The sequence below is a fragment of the Aquarana catesbeiana genome, linkage group LG04 (genome assembly GCF_042186555.1).
Source record: "Aquarana catesbeiana isolate 2022-GZ linkage group LG04, ASM4218655v1, whole genome shotgun sequence".
Taxonomy (NCBI): Eukaryota; Metazoa; Chordata; class Amphibia; order Anura; family Ranidae; genus Aquarana; species Aquarana catesbeiana.
In genome coordinates, this window is record NC_133327.1 from 455,280,116 (window position 1) to 455,301,181 (window position 21,066).

Here is a 21,066-nt window from a genome sequence, read left to right on the forward strand (position 1 = left end):
ATGATTACAATTATTGGTGGTCTTTATTGGCCTGGAGATCGGCTTTAAGGCAAAGTGACTGAACATTCCAATTTTAGCACTGTTGCAATGTTTTTGGAAAATATTTGAAGCCTACTTAGTGCCTGGAATTACTTTTTGACAATTTTACAATTTACATAAATAACACACTATGCTCAAATAAACAGCAGTATGTGTTTTGTCCAAATAATTGGTACCAGATCTATGTGGCTATTCCTTTTAGAGGAGGAACCAGAAAATAACTTGTATATGTAACAAGTTCTGCCTGGCATTTTTATTAAAAGACTTTGCCTAGATGTGTATGCTAAGTTTAAAAATGCTCAAACAAGTGTAGCAATCAAGGACTGTTTACTGAAAAATTTCAATTCAGCTCCAAGGCCCTATACTTTAAAAACGAATTGATAAAATTTCTATCCACCCAAATGTAAAATCTGGTATGCATAGTATATATTTTAGATAACCCAATGATAAATGCTCCTTCTCATAGTTGGATCTATTACCACGCTTCTGAGAGTTTGTACTGTTTCCACCCATTGTGGGTGTTTTCGTTCTTCCTACCCCATTCTCCCATATCTAAAATGATTTGATATTACCACAGAGAGAAAAGACCTCTTTGTAATGACTGCTGCAGGTGTGCAGAACTAGTAACTCAAGCACGCACAGCTTTTGCAAGAAGAGTCTCTGAAAAATGAAATGTTATGTGGTTTTACTCTCCAGCATCTGCTAAATACAGATTGAGTAACACTATAAGCAAAATATAACAGGTAGTATATTATTTGTAAGAGAAAATCTGACCTTCAAAATATTGTCCCTTTCTACTTTAACCTTTAATCCTCTAAAACATCAGCTAACAAATATCTACTAGTCTAGTCCTCCATGGGATTGGACAAATCCTTTCTAGCCTACCCATAGCTTGGACGGTTATACAGTAGAATATAGTTGCATATTTTCTAATCTGGCATTTGTCTCTGTGTTCTGGAAGAAATTGCAAACAAAACGTTATTTAATCTTCTTAGATTTAAGCTGAATTTTACGCATATCTAAAAGAGGCTTATCCTTTTCTTTTTTTCCCAGAATCCTGACTCACATTTATCTGTTTAACAGTTATCAAGTTTTACTCAGTGCTGAACTCTATTTGTCAAGTAAATATACAATTTAGGAGTTGGAGAATTTGTAATATACATTTATTTCTGTACAAAATCCTCTTACATTAACATAATTCATTTTAGGACAAAATTAAATAAACACACTTTATGCCATCAGAATAATGATTTGTTTTTAATATGGAATGTTCCAGCCTACAAGCTTGCAACAGTCAAACTGTTTCAAAATCAAATCAACGGCTGTTTTTTCCATACTTCTGGCTGTACAGCTGGCAACTGACACAATTAGGTGGAAAAATGTTTGTTAAGGTATGCAATTTAATTTACTGCAATAAACATTTTATTATTGTAGTAGTAAAAAAAGTGCTTGAAAAATAATAATTTCCTAAAATGTTCATTATTAAATATTTAAACAAACTAAATACAGTTGAATAGTCTGATTTTTTTTTTTTTTTTCTGATATTGGGTATCTGTGAATATGACTGAATTCACCACAATTCACTGGAACTGGACCTTTTTTTATTAAACAAACTGCATGCTGACAGAGGAGTACAAATGGTCTATATACTAAGGTTTACAAACGCTGTTTTACTGGATTTAACGGAGGTTTATAATAATAGTAATTGGAACATGTGGTGCTGGAAGAGTCCCACTGACCATATTCTATGTTCTGATTGGAATTAAAAACAACTGCGATTAAAAACAAAACAATGCCCATGCTTAGCCTAAATTACAATACAGAGTTTGCTTTCTACTTGTCCAATTGTTCCTTAATTGTTTATTCTAATGGCTCTACTTATTTTATACCTCTAGAAGTTGCCAGCTACAAGGTCAGTACTAGGTTCTCCACTATTTTCTTTTTACACTGCTTGTCTGGGAATAAGTTGGTTAGGAGCCTTAGCGTTTGATATTATGCTCCATTACACATGTCTGCACATAATCGTCCATCTAATAATTAGATATGGGCCTCATTTTCCAAAAGAAAATGCATAAATCAAGGTGAAACCTCTATGAAATGCTTTTGTTACAGTAAGTAAGAGCCCCTTAATTTATCTGCTAAAGAATACACTTATGCACAGTACATATACTGCAGTGCCATTTTCTTTATCATCCATTGAAGGAATTGTAGAAATTCTTAAACAGTTGGGTTATACTGCTGTCTACAGGGGTAAGACACCGGCATACAAAAAAAAAAAAAATTGTAAGGCTCTGTATAGCCCCACCTCCAACTAGTTTTGCTAGTGTCCCAAGTGGCTGGATGCCCTTTCTTCAGCTCTGCTTAAAAAAGTATAACTATATTTTTATTGGCCTTTTTAATCTTATTTTTTCATTGTAATTTTTCCTCAGTCAAAATACTCGATACACCATAAACATTTTTTTCTTTGGTGACTTCTAAAATACTCTGACAAAGGTGCTTTCTGGATCATTGTAAGCTTGGTAACAGCTATGGAGGCTGTACCTGGAGCACACTGGACTGAATATGGAGGAGCTAGCCAGGAATATGATCTTTATACACAGCCACAGCCTCTGGTGTGACCCAGTCTCTGAAGACTCAAGTAGTGAGTAGGCCTCTAAACATGTTGAGGGTAGCCTAAAATGTGACCTTCAAGCACTGGATTCTGCATTTTGGAGCTTTTCTGACCACTCTGTACTGTGTTAGCTACAAAGCGCGCTCCAGGTTAAGAACCATGGTACAGCCTCTGGTGTGACCCAGCCTCTGAGCACTCAGTGAATAAGGCCATTGAAACTGAAGCACCAACAGCCATAATTGGTACAGTAAAGCTCTATTTAAAATTTACCACCACTATCATCTTACAGCAGTAATGGCTAAGGCAGAACTGAGTGCTAAAGTCATCCGCTAGCTGGAGTGTTCTTTCTCTCAACAGCCTAGAGAAAGCATGATTCCAATGCTGCTCCTGCTTCTGAAGCACCTCATTGACCATGCAGACTCTGGTCTCATTCAACTGTATGCCTACAATGACTTGGTCAACTCTGGCCACCTGTGATTATCATCAGCACCAGCTTCTTAGGTTTGTGAGTATACAAGGGCTTGCCTCAAAGACTGCCCCACTGTAACAAATTACATCAAACTATACTATTCTACTGCTTCTAGGGGTGATTTCTCTGTATGCCAGAAGCATGTCAGGACACCTAATATTATGTAGATACCAGGACCCCTAATATTATAAAGTCATTCTTATCAGAGTCTTTTTATGTCTTCAGACTTTTTGTCAGTTTGTAAGCAATTAATAGAGCAAATTGGTTGCAGAGGCTCTAAGCATGCTCAAATCTTAGTGTGCCCGAGGACCCTAATACCCTCTCTAATTCAGATTCACTCACAGCCTGCTCCTGAAGAAAATGTATTTAACAAAACAACATATGACTCAGGTTTACATAGAATGGTTTCTAACCTGATTGATGCTTCCACCTTGTTTTTTAAGGATCAGCCTGCTATTTCAGGCCTAGAGTCTTTTAGAGCTCTTATGACTGCAAATACCTTTCCAATATACTTAGTATTTAAAACAGTCCTCTATGAACACTGGAAACAAGCTATGGAAATTATGACACCTTCTGCCAATGTGGCAATTTATTGCTAAGTGGTCCCTACCCAACACAGATATTCCAGTCATACACCTTGATAAGAATACTGCTAAACAGATTGATGGGTTATTCTTACCTTTAGGGATTTCACCAAAGGACAGTCTGACTCCTGACTTAAGTCTCAGTTTGAGTTAACTCTGTGACTCTGACCCTGTTGGCAGTGACTATTATTTATGAAACAATAGGCTACATTCACGAAGATACACACTTCTCAGGGCCCTGGCAGAAGTGAGCAATGGCTGAGGAAAGCTCAGCAGAAGAGAAGCCAAACATTCTGGATCTGGTGGAGCACATGGTAAACTTATGAACAGCCTCATTTGTCTTAGCAGCTAATGCACTTTCATGTTTGGCATTTGTTTTTATCTGGATTTTTTGCCTTATTTCTGGTGCATACCCTGCTTGTGGCACATGCTTGTTCTGCATTAGATGGCTCATTTCTGCATGCTTAGACCCCTTTTAGCTGTACACTTCTGCTGTGTCCCTCACTGCTTGCTGCACACATGTTTCTGCTTGTTTGGTCAAAAATACCCAGTGTGAATGTTCAGCCTTTCTTCCTCATTTGTTTGGACTTTTCTTGTTAAGGTATTTACTCCTGCCCAAACAAACCTACTTCATATTTCTCCATCTAACTGTGCACAACTTTGTGATTCTCTTGTAGTTAAGGATGAATTATCCACAAAAAACACAGGAAGGATGGGCTTGGTAAAACCAGAAAAGTTTATGGTAAACAATAGGTGGTATTTTTACATGTCAAATATAAAAGTAATTAATCAGCAACTTAAAAGCATCTTTGTGTTTTTCATACTGCCTCAAAAACATTGTCCCAGAAGCAAGCCATCATGGAATCCACAGGTCGCCCAGCAAGTCTTGCTCACCTGGAAGGAACAAAAAGCAAGGTTAGTCTAAACCTCTGAGCATGTTAAAGTCAAACAAGTAAACCATGTTCTTAATGTCCTGTATAGACATGTGCAATTCATTTCGGTCCAAATCTAAATTCTGACAAATTTTTGGTTATTCGGATATTCCAGTGCATCCGAATTTCCGCATAACAATAATAATGAATTTTGTTAAAATTAGTTTTGTTTTTCTTTAGTTTATTCATTTTCTAACTAATTCCAAATTTTCAGAATATTTTGAATTTGAAACAGTTTAAAATGTATCAACCAATCCAAATTCTGTGTGAAGAATAGCTGGTTGTTAAGGAGCGGGTCGTGAAGCCGGCCGCCACATCCTCAACAATCGATAACTCATCAGCTGTGAGCAGGTTTTCCCACTGACAGCCTAATGTAAACAAAAGAATGCCTGCAATGAAAAATAAATATAAAAAAAACTGTATGGGCCCCCCCATCCATGTCAGGCCCTTCAGGTCTGGTATGGATTTTAAGGGGAACCCCATGGCAAAATAAAAAAAATGTAGAGGAGTCTCCCCCAAAATGCATACCAGACCCTTATCCGAGCATACAGCCCGGCACGCGCCCCCATCTTGAACCATACCAGGCCACATGCCCTAAACATGGGGGAGTGTTTTGCGGTGGGGGGCAAGGGCCTCTTCCCCACAACTCTGGCTGGTGGTTGTGGGGTCTGCGAGTGGGGGGCTTTTTGGGAACAGATCCCGGCCCTGCCCCTTAATGAATGAGTAGGGGTACATTGTACCCCTACTTATTAAAAAATAAACAAGAAAAAAAGACAGTTTTTGACAATTACTTTATTGTAAAAAACAAAAACAATGTCCCCCTAAGTAAATCCAATGTCAATCACAATGAACGCCACAGCCAACCCATGCTCCTTAGTTATTTAAAAACTGTTAGACGGCGGAGCTGTCAGGCGGTGGGAGCCTTCATCGGGTGCGGACCTCTCTTTTCTTTTTGGGTTGGTGGCAGCGTTCATCATGATTGATGCTGGATTTACTTCAGGGGACATGGTTTATATTTTTTATAACAAAGGAATTGTCAAAAACTGTCTGTGTTTTTATTTTTTTTTTTACACTTTTTTTGGTGAATGAGTACAATATACCCCATACTCATTCACATAGGGGGAGGGGCGGGATCTGGGGCTTCAAATAAGCTACCTGCTCGCAGACCCCAGCAACCACCGACCAGGGTTGTATGGAAGAGGCCCTTGTCCTCATCAACATAGGGACAAGGTGCTTTGGAGGCGGCAGAGCCACTCTACTCCAAAGCACTCCCCCCATGTTGAAGGCATGTAGCCTGGTATGATTCAGGATGGGAGTGACGCTCGCTAATCCCCCTCCTTTCCTGACCTGCTGAGCTGCATGCTCAGATAAGGGTCTGGTATGGATTTTGGGGGAGACTCCATGCTATTTTTTAAAAAATTTTGACGCAAAGGGCCTGCTATGGATGGGGGGGCAACACTGTTTTTTTCCTTTATTTTTCATTGTCAGCATTCTTTTGTTTACATTCAACTGTCAGTGGGGAATCTGGTCCACTCCTTAACAACCAGCTATTCTTCACACAGAATTTGGATCGCTCAATACATTTTCAACTGATTCAAATTTGAATCATTCTGAAAATTTTAAATTCAGTAACAAAACTAAATGAGACTAAACCGAAACAAATTCACAAAATAAAATTAGTAACATAACAAATTTATCCATAACGAAACACATTTTTCCATTCTGCACATGTCTATCTAGTCCTCTAAATCTCTCAGCAGATTTGTCATTGGCACGTTTCCACCATCTTGGCAAGTGACAAAGAAGATGAGTCTCAAAGGCCAACTATTCAAGAGAGAAGTAAACACTATTTAACTCTGAACCAAGTCAACTACACAGCTAGCAGTACAGAAGTGGATGATGAAGATGCTGACCAAACTTACATGCCCTGTGTGGAGGAACCCTCAACTGACAGCAGTGATGCTTGCACGAAGACCGCTCTCTCAAGATACAAGAAAAGCAACATAATGAAAGTTCCGGTGACAGCAGTTTTGAGCAAAAAGCCAATAGCCCTAACAAGAGGAAATCTTCAGATGGTCGACAACAAAATCTGAAGTTCACATATGCAGAGAATGTGGCATTGGTTGAGAATTTGGCTGCTGTGTTTGACAAGTCGGTGGTTCTCCACATGCTTAAGGGTGACCAAGCCTGGAAGAAAAAGCAGTGGAAAAAAATTATAAGAGCTGTAAATGCAGTGGGTGTAGCACCCCGTAGTGAACTTAATGTGAAAAAGACATAACAAGACACCAAGGGCAACATCAAGAGGAAAATGGCATTGATAAGGAAGGCAGGTTAGTCTGATGATGTGTACTGACATTAGAAAGCATGACTACAGATGTCTTGAATTTGTCTCAAGTAAATGGCACTTCATCTTTTCTACTGTACATCTTACTGTAGATGTCTAACTTGTTTGCATCATTGCTTATCTCTTTTCTTCTAGACAAAAAACTGGTGGCAGATTACAAGCTTCTGTTGAGATGTTGGACTATGAAAAAATGTTGGTGCCTTCAATCCATGAAGAGACAGTTTTAGGGCTGGCCAAAGGTTTCGATACCTTGCGCAACAAGAGAGGTAAGTAAATTATGTTCACAAATATTCTAGATGCTTGTTCAATTTTGATGCTGGGTTCTCCCAGGCACTCCTATTGTATGCTGGCAGGAGGAAATCCCCCCTCCTTTAGAATACAATGCTCTTTAGACAAACTTTCCCTAGAGGTGAACATAGAGCATGTTTGGCGAGCGCTGGATTTATCATGGACTAAATGTTCAAGATGGGGAGGACATGGGCCATCTTTGACTTAATCAGTATCTGTTCTCTTGCAGATGACCCCACAGAGAAAGGAAACATCTTACTATTTTCTGAAGCAGCAGATGTTCAAGATCTAGGCTTCTCTGCATCTGACAAGAATGATGACATCAACCAGTCTCAAGACCAGGAGCCTAATGACAGTGTTGAGGTAGTCAATCTTCTGCCACCATCTTCAAGTTGCCAAAATAAAGAAATCTATTTAAGTCAAAGTGTAGCAGATGCTAACACCAATTTGGGAGGTGCACATACTATATGTTGTACACGTAATTTGGACCGAGAACAACTTGTTTATGAGCAACAGAAGAGTGAGAGGTTCCTCCAGGCACAGATAGAACATCCTGAAATCTTAGGGGGTCATTTAAAGCCCATTGAAGACTAAATTAGGGGCATGAAGGCATGAATGCAGGAATTGTTTGCAAGTAAAACAGACTATCACCAAAAGAAACTTGACTTACGCAGACAGTGGCTTAACAAGTCTTCTGGTGTTTATCCACCACCTAATTTTGCCTCTCCCTCTGCTGTTGCCTTTTTTTTTATAAAGTTAAGTTCTAGCCACCAGTTTTTTGCATAATGTGTCTTTTTTATATGTGACTTTTGTATTGCACTGCAAGAAATTGTAACTTAAAGGTTTTTTTTTTTGTATTTTTTTGGATACAGCAGACAGGGGTTAGAATATCTGTCCTTTTTTTGCTGTCTGTGCCCTGTTAGGAAGATTCCCTCTGTTTATTAGGGATGAGCCGAACACCAGAACATGCGAACAGGCAAAACGAACAGTAGAACCCTATTAAAGTCCATGGGACACGAACATCAAAAGTGCTCATTTTAAAGGCTTGTATGCAAGTTATTGCCATAAAAAGTGTATGGGGACCTGGGTACTGCCCCAGGGCACTTGTATCAATGCAAAAAAAAAGTTTTTAAATTGACTGTTTTTTCAGGAGCTGTGATTTTATTAATGCTTAATGTGAAACAATAAAAATTAAATATTCCTTTAAATATCTGTGCAGTGTATAGAACAGTGCCGCAGCAAAATTACATTTCTAAAGGAAAAATGTAATTTAAACTTACTTGCGGGTCCCGGCAATATAAATTAAAAATTAAGGAAAAAATCTACGTGGGTTCCCCCCCAAAATCCATACCAGACCCTTATCCGAGCATGCAGCCCAGAGGACAGGATGGGTGGGCGAGCCCCCCCCCTCCTGAACCATACCAGGCCACATGCCCTTAACATGCTTTGGGGTCTTTGTCCCCATGTTGATGGGGACAAGGAACTCCTCCCGACAACCCTGGCCATTGGTGTTGAGGGCAAGTGGGATGGTATGATTCAGGAGGGGGACTCTCGATTGCTAAGGGTCTGGTATGGATTTTGGGGGGGACCCCATGCCAATTTTTTTTTACATTTTGGCATGGAGTTCCCCTTAAAAACTATGCCAGACCCAAAGGGCCTGGTATGGATTTTGGGGGGACCCCATGCCATTTCTTTTCTTAATTCTGTCATAGGGTTCCCCCTAACCACTTCAATGCACTGTATTATATACTCTGCACTGACTGCACTGTATAAATATATATACTAGAGTGCCTGCACTGTATATATAGTCTACACTGAATGCACTATATATATATATATATATATATATATATATATATACACACACATATATACTATAAATCCAATCTAGCTCAAGTTATTTCAATCTCTCCATGTTATCACACTACATACGGCCGCCGTGTAAGTAGCCTTATATAGTGTGGTGGGACATGAACTTAGCCCCCTGAGCCACGATTGGCCAAAGGCACCTTGCCTTTGGCCAATCATATCTCTCCAGGCAGATCGCACTGTGATTGGACAAAGCATGCAGGTCAGGTGCATGCTTTGGCCAATCAGCAGCCGTCAATGCACTGCGATTTCGCAGTGCATTATGAGGCGCTCTGTGGCACTCGAATTTGGCGCAAATGCCTCATATGTTCGGAAAACTAGGAAAGGAGGGACCAAATGTGAAAACACCACATCCCAAATATTTAGGCAAATGAAAAAAATGGGCTTTGAGGTAACCAACCTCGGGGTTTATATCTTAAATATCAAATCAAGAATCTAGGTAAAACAAAATTTATTTATTTAGACAATGTTAAAAAAAATCACAAGACATGATTCGGTACAAAAAATTCGTAAAATTCAGTGAAATATCACAAGAAATACCACTTTTTTCAACATGTTTCGCTCATTGGAGCTTCTTCAGGAGACTTTTCATGTGGCATCATATTAGACTAGAAATTACGAAAATACATAAAGTAAATACTTGAGTTTAGATACAGACCCATAAATCCAATGTGCATCAATTATTATCATAATGATACAAAGGCATATAAATGGTATAATAGATAGAAATTTAAATATTAAATGAGAGGACATACAAAAAAATATATAAATAAATATGTAGTACATACCTAGATTCTTGATGATTTGATATTTAAGATAATAAGAAAATAATAAACACAATTAAAGTCCCAAGGTTGGTTACCTCAAAGCCCATTTTTTTCATTTGCCTCATATGTTCAGTTTGTTTGCGAATAAACACCCGATGTTCGAGTCGAATTTACGTTCGATTTGAACATCGGGACCATCCCTACTCTATATTTCTAATGTTTGTCCTTATCAGTGAGAGTAAAAGGACTCTAAAAGCCTAAACTTTGTTTTGTCATCCAAACAATAGAGAGCGAATCTCAACAACGGGACCCAGATGGGGAAAACAGACTGATGTGGGTTTTAGCACTACATTACTGTATCCAAAATGAAAAAAAAATGGTTTTGCCCTTAGTTACACATTCAAGTCCTTTGGGATGCTCTTTTTGTAATTGCTGTATGCGGTGTGCTTGCCACATGTGTGCTTTTTGGATATGGAGAATAGGCATTGACTGCAATTTACTAAAACTGGACCACAGAGAATCAGGTGCAGCTGGTCATACTAACCAATCAGCTTCTACATTAAGCTTGTTCTATGAAGCTTGAACACCTGTATGTGCTGCAGCTTTAGTACATCTCCAACATTGCCATTCTAGACAATGTTGAGCCTAGTTCTTGAGCCTAAACATCGCCTCATCATTAAGATGAGGTGATGTTTAGCAGTGAGTATCAAAGTGGGGTGGGACATTTACATTTCTTTGGCATATACTTCAAGACTAAATACAGTGGATTTGCACAGTTCTGCTTTAACACTGTTGTTTGACCTAATAATATTATTGCTGGCTAACATATTGCTTTTATCTTTTTATTTCTTTGTTTTTGTAAGCAAACATACAAGAATGGTTTTGTGTGGTGTATATTTTCACCTAAGATATCTCCAAAGATCAGTACATATCACATATGTTCAAGCAAGGGCTCAGAACTTCAACACAAGCTGCTGAAACAAGCAGCTTGTGTTGAAGTGAGAGGGTTACAGTCCAGCCTGATATGGGGCCACTTTCTGTGTTCCTTTGTAACAACCACAGCCTTTTCACTACATGGTAAGATATACAGAATAAGAATTGATGCATACCTTGAAAAATAGCTTTGTATGAAGCGCTGTCAGACTTGATGGCCACGCTCATTATGATAGGATTCAGGGATTGGTGGAATAGGGTCCCCATCCAGGAGCATTCCTGCGCGCGATGGGCTAAGTTAGGAAGGACGCAGCAGGCCGAAAACATGTCATCAACAATTCAGGGCTGTAGCGCAGAAATCCACCAGATAGTGAGATGCAGTGGAACCTGCTTTTAAGAACCCCAAAGGTCCGCTCAATGACACGTCTTGTCTGGTTGAGCACCTCAAGAATGCTGTTAGCAACCAGGGCAGACAAGGATAGCCAAAATCACCTACAATACAGTTTCAACATGCTATTTTTCTAGCAGCAATAGTGTATCTTGATGAGTGGATAATAACAGTAACATTTCTTCACTACATCTTGTTTTTCATTTCTGAACATGATTGTAATGTGAAGGCCTTAGGCCATATATAAAGTGGCTTAGTTGGAAATGGTACACCAGGTTGAGTATCTGGTTTAGCCATTTCTTAAATAGCCAAGGCCTAAAATCTGCTGTGTATATTTTGTGTGCAAGGTGTGAGGAGTGAACACAGTGGTGTGCCAGGTGTGAGGAGTGAGCATATACTTTCATGTATGATGTATGTGGCAAGTATTGAGACATATTTGGTACTAAAAGTTTTTCTTACCAAGAATCCAGCCTCTGGTTATACTATTAATGTCAAAATGGTGGTAGAGCTGTGATTGCCTTAATATGTAGGCATCGTGGACAGATCAGGGGCGGATCCAGAGTCTAGTCTCGGGAGGGGCACTGCCAGAAAATAAATTTTTTTGGGGTACATTTATCGGGGAAATGGCTGGTGTTGGCGCTTCAATCATCACGGCACCATGGTTGTTATGGTGTCAGGATGATTGAAGCGCATTATTACCATAATTACATTGTTATAAAAAATTAAATAGTTTAACTCACCATAATGCAGAATCAGTGGGAGCCCCGAGTGTGTCACTTGCCACGTCACCTGTCACTAGATGCAGATTGTCACTTGCCACGTCGCCTGTCACCAGATGCAGATTGTCACTTGCCACGACGCCTGCCACGTTACAGATTGTCATTTGCCATGTCACTTGCCATGTCGCCTGCCACTGTGCGGATTGTCACTTGCCACGTCGCCTGCCACGTTGCGGATTGTCACTTGCCACGTCGCCTGTCACCAGATGCAGATTGTCACTTGCCACGTTGCCTGCCACGTTGCGGATTGTCACTTGCCACGTCGCCTGTCACCAGATGCAGATTTTCACTTGCCACGTTGCGGATTGTCACTTGCCATGTCACTTGCCACGTAGCCTGCCACATGTTGCGGATTGTCACTTGCCACGTCGCCTGTCACTTGCCACCTGCTAAGGTGGTCTCTTGTGTCCCAGAGACAGGCAGCAGAGAGATGATGTAATCTCTCTGCTGCCGCAGCTGCCTGCATGGAGGGGGGGAAGTTGAACTGCAGGGATGCAGGGCGGGCACCGAGAGATGATGTCATCTCTCTGCTCCCCCGCCCACCGGCTCCCTGATTGGTCAGCAGGCAGCAGCCCGCCCACAAACACATTGAGCGGCGGCTCTCCCTCGCCTATGGAGCCGCCCGGCGGCTCCCTCACTTACTCCCTCATTCACCGAGCCGCCTAGCGCCTCCTTCAGTCACCGAGCCGCCCAGCGGCTCTCTTAGTCATGGAGCCGCCCAGCGGCTCTCTTAGTCACGGAGCCGCCCAGCGGCTCTCTCAGTCACCAAGCCGCCCAGCGGCTCCCCCAGTCACCGAGCCGCCCAGCGGCTCCTTCAGTCACCGAGCCGCCCAGCGGCTCTCTTAATCACGGAGCCGCCCAGCGGCTCTCTCAGTCACGGAGCCGCCCAGCGGCTCTCTCAGTCACCGAGCCGCCCAGCGGCTCTCTCAGTCACCGAGCCGCCCAGCGGCTCTCTCATTCACGGAGCCGCCCGGCGGCTCTCTCACACACCCTGCTCTCAGTCACCTGCATTTCTCGGAGGGGGCAATTGCCCCGTTGCCCCCCCCCTGGATCCGCCCCTGGGACAGATCCTGGGAAGCCGGTGACGACATTTCTGATGAACATATTTGCATCACAGACAACCTGTATATTTAGTGAGTGGTACCCCTTTCTATTGCGATAGATGTGTTCTTTATCAGAGGGGGCAATATCATGACACCCTTGACATTGGGAATCCTAGCTACTGCATAGAAATCGTTCTTAATCTGATTCCACTTCTGATGTGTGGTAGCCAGGTAGGTATATTTGGGGGCAATTTGCCTGAAACCCTACAGGGCCTTAGCAAGAGAACAGGAGAAAGATGGCTGTGATACCCCCACCACCTCTCCCACTACCATCTGATAGGAGGCCAGAAAGTGCAGGACAGTCAGCAGCTTGGTTGAGGGTGGTATGGCATTAATGCGCAGTGTGGTGGACTGCAGAAAAGGTCTTAATTACCCAAAGAGAAGCATAATGAGGTCCTTAGATAGATGAAATTTAGAGAGCACTTCTGCTTCAGGAAAATCATCCAGTAAGGTGCGCTGCTTAAAGGAGCTTGGACGCATGACAACCATCCTTCTTCTCCTCGCCCTTCCTAGAATGGCCTGAAAATCCAACAAATTAGCCTCAAATCGCTCTATTAGGGATGTAGGGGAGAACAATGCAATGTATAGCTGGAAAATTAGGTTATACTAGCCAAATGCTCATTAGATTGTGATTTGATGCCACTTTTTAAACATTTCCATGCCTTGTCCATTCAGGTGTGATGATGAAAGTCATCACTTCCTTCATTACCGCATACCTGGACCACTACTTAATTACTGCATGCATTTATTTATTTCCATGTGTGAATTGAGTTTAACGCCTTTTCATACAGAATTTACCGAGTGTTATTAACGTTTTTCAGGAAATACCGCAAAACGGCATAGTGAATTGACTGTTGCAGAATCGTATGCAATATTTAGGAAAAATGTGTCCGAACACCTAAACACAGCATGCAAGATGCATTTGTGAATGGAGCCCAATGTCACTATGGATCCTTCCATCTCAAAGGACAAACCTTCATGTCCTAGAGTTTTTGAAACAAAGGCTTGGAGCCCTGCGCTTCAGCTGTGATGGCCTCTTACAAGCATCCATACTTGTGTCTCACATTGGTGTGATGTCTGTTCGTATGTGTAAGGCACTTTGGCTACATACCTAGGACATCAAGGATTTGTACAAGGAACAAGGAACATCTGATTTTCTTGTCCTATAAAGATAAGTTTATCTTTGGACCTGCCCTTGGTAACGTCATTCCTGATGCTACTGGTGTTCTGAATATATGCCTTCTTCAATGCAGGTGATCTGTGGATAGGACAGAAGAACATCTACTACTGCAGTAGCACCTTGAAAGTAAGCAGGGCCTACCTCCCACTCATGATACAGATTGTGAAGCCAGAAGCCCTCTATCCCATCTGCTCAACCTTCTGCATGAAGATGCAGCTCCAAGTTATTAAGTAAGGACCTGTTTGTTCATCCTACTGGCTCTCTTAGATACTTTACCTCCTTATATACATAGTTACATAGTAGGTGAGGTTGATAAAAGACACAAGTCCATCTAGTCCAACCTATGTGTGTGATTACTTAGGCTTCCACCTGTAGCTTCTCCTTTATACCCATTCATTTCCCACAACCTGTGATCTTTGATTCCTACTCTGACAGGAGCCTATCTTTGGCAATAGTGTCCAATTCAAACTCATAGTCCTTGCTTCAGAAGAGTACTTTTCCATCATGGATGAATGCACTTCTTGTAGTACTTCATTCTTATCAGCCTTAGCCCTCTCCTGAGGAATCGAGGCCTCTCTTGAAGAGAGTCAGTTCCTAGATTTTCATTTTCAGTTTGTACAGGCTGAGAGTTCTATCATCTACAATACCTGTCTAGATATGAATTACCATCCTTTTGGGGGATTGTTTAAGGAATTCTCATTTACCATGGTCTTAGACATTTTTTGATCTGCACCTGTGAGTTAAGGGGTCTGAAATTTGAAGGCACCAAGCTACTCTGGATGATATCAGCTGGACTCTGACTAGAACAGGTATGGTCCTTCATCCTGGAAAGACTCCCCTATTGGAGATATCCTCTTGACTAATCCTTGAGCCAAACTCTCCAGAAGAGACCGTTCTGAATTTGTTTTTGTTGGGGGATTCCCCTGTGGAACGTTTTTTTTTATCTGACCTCTGCTGCACCTTCAGAAAAGATTTAAGTTCTCCCTTTGCATTACATTAGGTGACCTACTCCCTATGCTGGACAGTTTTGATTGACCACACTTTCTTTCCTAGAGTCAAGATGTTAGCTTTCAGATCCTTTCTTCTAATGATCCCCACTTTGTACAGTGAGGTTTCTGCACGCATGCACCTCTTTTCTTGCCCGCAAGGAAATGTTGATTATTAGATTGTCCTGTAGGGTCAATCCTGGAGGGTCAGCAACCAGGAAACACTGTTACCCTGCTACAACCCCCCCCCCTTTTACCCCAAGTGGGATGGGCTTGGAATTTAAACAATGATGGCTTTTAAATTCTTGGATATAATCACTTTAAGAAATTAGTTATCTATCAGGTAACATCCTTTCTTATCATGGATCTCCATGTCCTTGATGTCTAGAGTTAGGAGTGTTCAACCTAAGTCTTGGGCTGTTGTTGTTCTGTCAGTCCAAACTTTCTTTCCCCAAAGTAAAGGGTTAGGTATGCTAGGCTTAAGCATTTTCTGTAGTTGTCCAAATGTTTTTTTTGCTATTGGAAATATGGTTGTGTGGTGCTGCTTAGAGATCTGTTATTTCCTTAGGACTTGGCCCAGGAAACATTTATTTTATGTTAACCACATTAAATGTTGGTTGAGTTTCCCCCATTTAAGTAGTGTGTTGTTTTACCTAGTGTTGGCTGGTCCTGGCCTATAGGTCTTTGAGGTAATAGTTTTTCCCCTTAGTAGTGATAATTTCTCCCAGTCTGGAGAACTATGTTCACCCTAGAAGTCCACCCATTGGTCATAGAAATTTTCATATTGGCTGGCCCTTCTTCATCTAGTGTTATTTCAGGTGTTGATTCCTTCAGACACGCTTGTAGTATGATCTCCACATACTGTATGTTAGATCTCTTAGAGGGGAATTTATTAAAACCAGAGCAGCCAGAACCAGGAGTGCATGGTATCCAATCAGCTTTGATCTTTCATTTTCAAAGCTTAACTGAACAAGCTGAAGCTGATTGGTTGCCATGCATAGCTGCTCCAGATTCTAGTTTTTCGAGTTTTGATAAATTCCCACCATAGCCAGGGGTGTATTTCACGCGAGGCAAACAAGGTGTTTGCTTTGGGCGGCATTTTTCATGGGGGCACCATCGCTCCCAGCCTGGTTAACCATTTATCCAGCACAGCAGACCATGGTGACAGGCAACAGGGCCAGGACTAGGGGGTGTGGAAGGGGCAGAAGCTAGGGGTGTAACAATTTACTGGAGGAGGGGCGTGGCACAAGTGAAGTGCAGCATACATTCAGCGCCTGTGCTAAAGTCTCCTGGCTGAAGATGCACAGACACAAAGCAGAGCTGCAGCAGGGGCCTGAGTGTGCTTCTGCACCTGGGACCAGTCTAAACTACTGTACATACATTGCATTTTCTGTCAGGAGGAGATCACTGACAGGTGACTTCTAGTCTGGCCTCTGACGTGACGTCATTCAGATGGGACAGGAAGGGAGAGTGGCACCGATGCTGATAAACTGAAGTAAGAGCTAAGTAATAAAACTTTGCAGCAGCAGATCCTGCTTGTATGCTGTGGTATATGGAGAATGTGGGGCCGGAGGAGCTCTGTGTACTAGAGGGCTAAGGGGTGGGTAAGCTCTGTTCTGGGGTTGGGAGGAAAGGGAGAGCACTGTGTACTGGTGGGCTAGGGGTGGTTGGAGTTCTGTAGTGGGGGGGGGGAGGGGGAGCTTGGGAGTGGGGGAAGCTCTGTGTACTGGGGGGAGAATGGGGGGTGAGGCACCTCACAGCTCACCAGCACTAAATCACTTCACTCCCCCTGCCCACCCCATCGAAAACCATTCTTAGTGACACTGCAACTATTGCTGCTTAGCTATTAAGCAACAGTAGTTGCAGTGTCACTTAGACTGCTTTTCTATGGGGTGGGCAGGAGAACTGGAGTGATTCGGTGCTTGTGTGCTTTGAGGTCATGCTCCTCCTGCAAAGGTCCTGCCCACATAGCATCATGCTGATGTACACATTCTCTGGCAGAAAGTTGGGCACCCCAGCTGTAGCACAAATAAGACCTACATTAAAGTAGAACTTTAGTCCTTAGCTGTAAAATGAGCGAACAGGAAGGAATTTTAATGCAGAAGAGACATGCTTTTGTCTCTTCTGCATTAAAGTTACTTGCCTGCCTGTCCATTGCTATACAGTATTCCACGCACGCCCTCCGTGAAGCCCACTCTGCTCTATGGGCGATCGGATGTAAAAGAACTCTGCTGTCCGTTTACACCCAACTGCGATCTGATCCAATCCGCCCAGATGGAGGGGAACAGATCCCCTTCCGTTTGTTTTAGCAGACTGTATTGGATTGGTGATTACACCCGCTGCTCCATAGAGGAGATTGGAGGGTCCAATTGGGTCCACCTGAAAAACAGACTGGCAAATCCAATTGGACTTCTCATGTGAAAGGAAGTGGTGAGACAAATTTAGATGGGGAGTCGCTCGATTTTAGTCTTGCCTAGGGCAGCACGAAACCAAAATACACCACTGACCATAGCTGCAATTGTCCACCCCTCAGTTGCACTGTTAGACTGTTCAAAAATTTTGATAAACCCTGTGCCTCTTAATGGATGATAAAGATGATAAGATGTTTGTAGTTACCATAAATTCTTTTTCTTGAAAGCAAGTCAGGGAAACAGGCCTCATCCTTCTCTGTTATTTTTTGTATAAGAAGGAGAGATCATATCTCATTCCAGCTGCCCCACATGTACCTGTCATATACTATCTTCCCAAAGTGCATAAGAATCCTATACAACTTCCCAGACGGCCAATTATTAGTGGCATTGACTCGCTAACTTTGAGAATTGGGAAGTATGTAGATTAATTTTTACAGTCACGTATTCCTAAAATTCCCTCTTATTTAAAGGACACTACCCCTACCCTGAATCTCTTGCAGGAAGTGGAATGGAAGGAGAACTACATCCTAGCTACTAAATGACCACATGGTTAGTTTTGAAACCAATCTCATCAGCAAGAAGTCGGGCAAATTTGAGAGGGACAGATTAGACTATCTGTATGGGCGTGAATTTGAATGGAAAAGACCTACTGATGGCGATGGCTCTCCTACACAAAATCCAAAATCACTCCCTCGAAATGACATGTGCCCCATGAGTCCTCCACGCCACACGAAACACAACACCAACAAGGGCAACACCACAAGTCAGAGATCACACAGAAACTCTCAACCACAAAAACATCCAAATAACGTTCAAGGGAAAAGGAAAGAGGGGTATCTTCTGACCCGGTGAGACCACCAGATGACAGCAGCCTACAATCCTTCATCCCACAACGACAAAAATAAATGGGCTAAAAAATTAGACAGAGAAAATGGCCGAACTCCATCATCAGGAGCCAAAGCCCAGCAAACACAAGGACATACTAATGACTCTGCCACCACTTCTACAAAAAGCATGAACCACACTCTACCGCCAGGTACCAACACAACCGACTATCACACCAGCCAGCAGATGAACAATACACCTACCCAGCTAAAACCGATGGAAAACACACTACCTTGTATTTTTTTAGAAGCGGGAGCTGTGGGAAGCTGGAACCCCACGGCTCAACAAGAAACCCCTCTGGAAATTCAACAGAGGTTGGTGAGAAAAAGAGAAGATGGAGAAGAAGAGGTCGACGGGGAGTAAAGAGCAACAAAAAGAGGGAAAAGATAACTCCAACACACACTACAATTAAGATCTTTAATCTATCTAGTTCAGTCTTCGATGACACAGAACTCAATATTCTTCGTAAGGGTCTCAACTTTGCCCCTAAAAACCCCCCAAACCTTTTTGAGATCTTTGTGGACCTAAATAGGTACACGAGAAATCTTACGATAAAAAAGGTATTTCGCCCTTTGCGAATCACCCTCTGAAGCACCATCCTCATCCGAAAGTACTCCATATGACAACATTGCACTAAATACGGACAACGCACTCCAAAATTTAGAGAGTCTATTTCAGGAGGGAGCCTGCTAGGACTATGAAACAGAACCGGAACTCTTAGCCCTCATGGAAAAACAGATCACACACAGCGACTTCAAACCCAAGTCTTCCTTCCATCCCCATTGGGCAAAAGGAAAATTCATTCCAATCTTCTATGAGACAGTGCTAGATGAAATTAAAAGGATCTGTCAAAAAAAAACTGCTTCAGTGACAAATCCGTAAACATAAGGATCACAAAGTCCCCAAAGAAATCCTTAAGAAATTCCAGGACAGAGAAGACATCATTATCAGGCAAGTCGACAAATACGGTGGTCTAGTAATCCAAAATCGAGATGACTATTTGGCAGAGGCCTTGAGACTCCTTGGGGATATCGACACATATGAGAAATTCCCTGCTGATCCACTACCATCTTTTTCAACCTCCCTTGAAGTCCTACTAAATCAAGCTAGGGAAAATGGAGTCATCACGAAAAGCAAATTCCTCTTCCTAAACAAACAGCATCCACTAACTCCCCACTTCTACCACATCCCCAAGATTCATAAGAACCAGACAAATCCACCAGGCAGACCCATTATTGCTGGGATCGACAGCCTAACTACCAATCTAGGTTGTTACATTGACCACTTCCTACAAGACTTAGTAACACAACTACCATCGTACGTAAAAGATTCTGGACATATGCTCGACATCCTTTCATCATTCTCATGGCAACCGCATTTTAAATGGCTCTCATTGGATGTCTCTTCTCTCTACACCTCCATTGAACACAAATATGGCATAGAAGCAGCCAAATACTTTCTTTCCAAGAGTGACATACACCCTTTACAGACCAAATTTCTCCTCGACTCCATCGAATTTTGCCTCACCCACAACTACTTCTCCTTTGTGGGTGAGTTCTTTCTTCAAACCAGGGGGACTGCTATGGGAGCAAAATTTGCCCCTAGCTAAGCAAATCTTTTCATGGGCATGTGGGAAGACCTGTTCATCTGGGCCAACAACCCCTTCAAAGATCAACTTGCCCTCTACACCAGATACATTGATACATCATTTGGAACGGATCAAATACGGATCTAAACAAATTTCTGGAACACTGCAACTCCAATCCATATGGTATCTCCTTTACCCATGTGGTCGACAACACATCACTCATCTTTTTGGATCTAGACCTGCAAATCGATGAAGGAGGCATGATTATGTATAAAACCCATTTCAAACCCAGTGCTGGAAATTCCTACCTCCATGCCAAAAGCCACCACCATCCCAAGTGGATCCACAACATACCCTACGGGCAATTCTGCAGGCTAAAGAAAACCTGCACTAAAAGAAGCGGCTATTAAAAGCAAGGGTCCATTCTAAAAAAGAAATTTCTCGAGAAGGGTTATGAAGAATCTCTCATCAAACAAGCTTTCTATAAATATTGGACACAGTACGACGAACATCCCTCAGTCACTATGGCAATGAAGGCCAACAAAAGAAGTCAAAACAAGCGTACTACTGACAGAAATGTCTCTAACTCCATCAGATTCAGTACACAGTATAATACCAAAGCATTCGACATACAGAGAGTTATCGAGAAGAATTGGAACATTCTCAAGCAAGATCCCATCCTCAACCTAGTTCTACCATCCAAACTGGTAGTTGTGTTTTGAAAATCAAAAGACCTTAGAAGTCTAATAGCTCCAAGCAGAGCACGAAAACCTCAGAGCTAAACTAAGACCCCCACTGGCCATTGGACATCCATCTTTGACCAGAAGGGCAACTACAAATGTGGAACCAAAAACTGTGGAGCCTTTGCCTTTATGGCACACCGTAAAAAATAAATCATGGGGTCCGATGG

At 42.1% G+C, this 21,066-nt stretch overlaps 1 long non-coding RNA gene across 1 annotated transcript in view; it reads right to left on the bottom strand.

The window, feature by feature from the left end:
* Positions 1–1,296: 1,296 nt before the first annotated feature.
* LOC141140386 (uncharacterized) overlaps positions 1,297–21,066 on the bottom strand; it is a 90,602-nt gene continuing 70,832 nt past the window's right edge. Inside the window, exons 3-4 of the long non-coding RNA XR_012243936.1 lie at positions 6,558–6,822; positions 1,297–4,597 (exon numbers count right to left, since the gene is read on the bottom strand). This is a non-coding gene — a long non-coding RNA (uncharacterized lncRNA). The remainder of the gene's footprint in view (positions 4,598–6,557; positions 6,823–21,066) is intronic.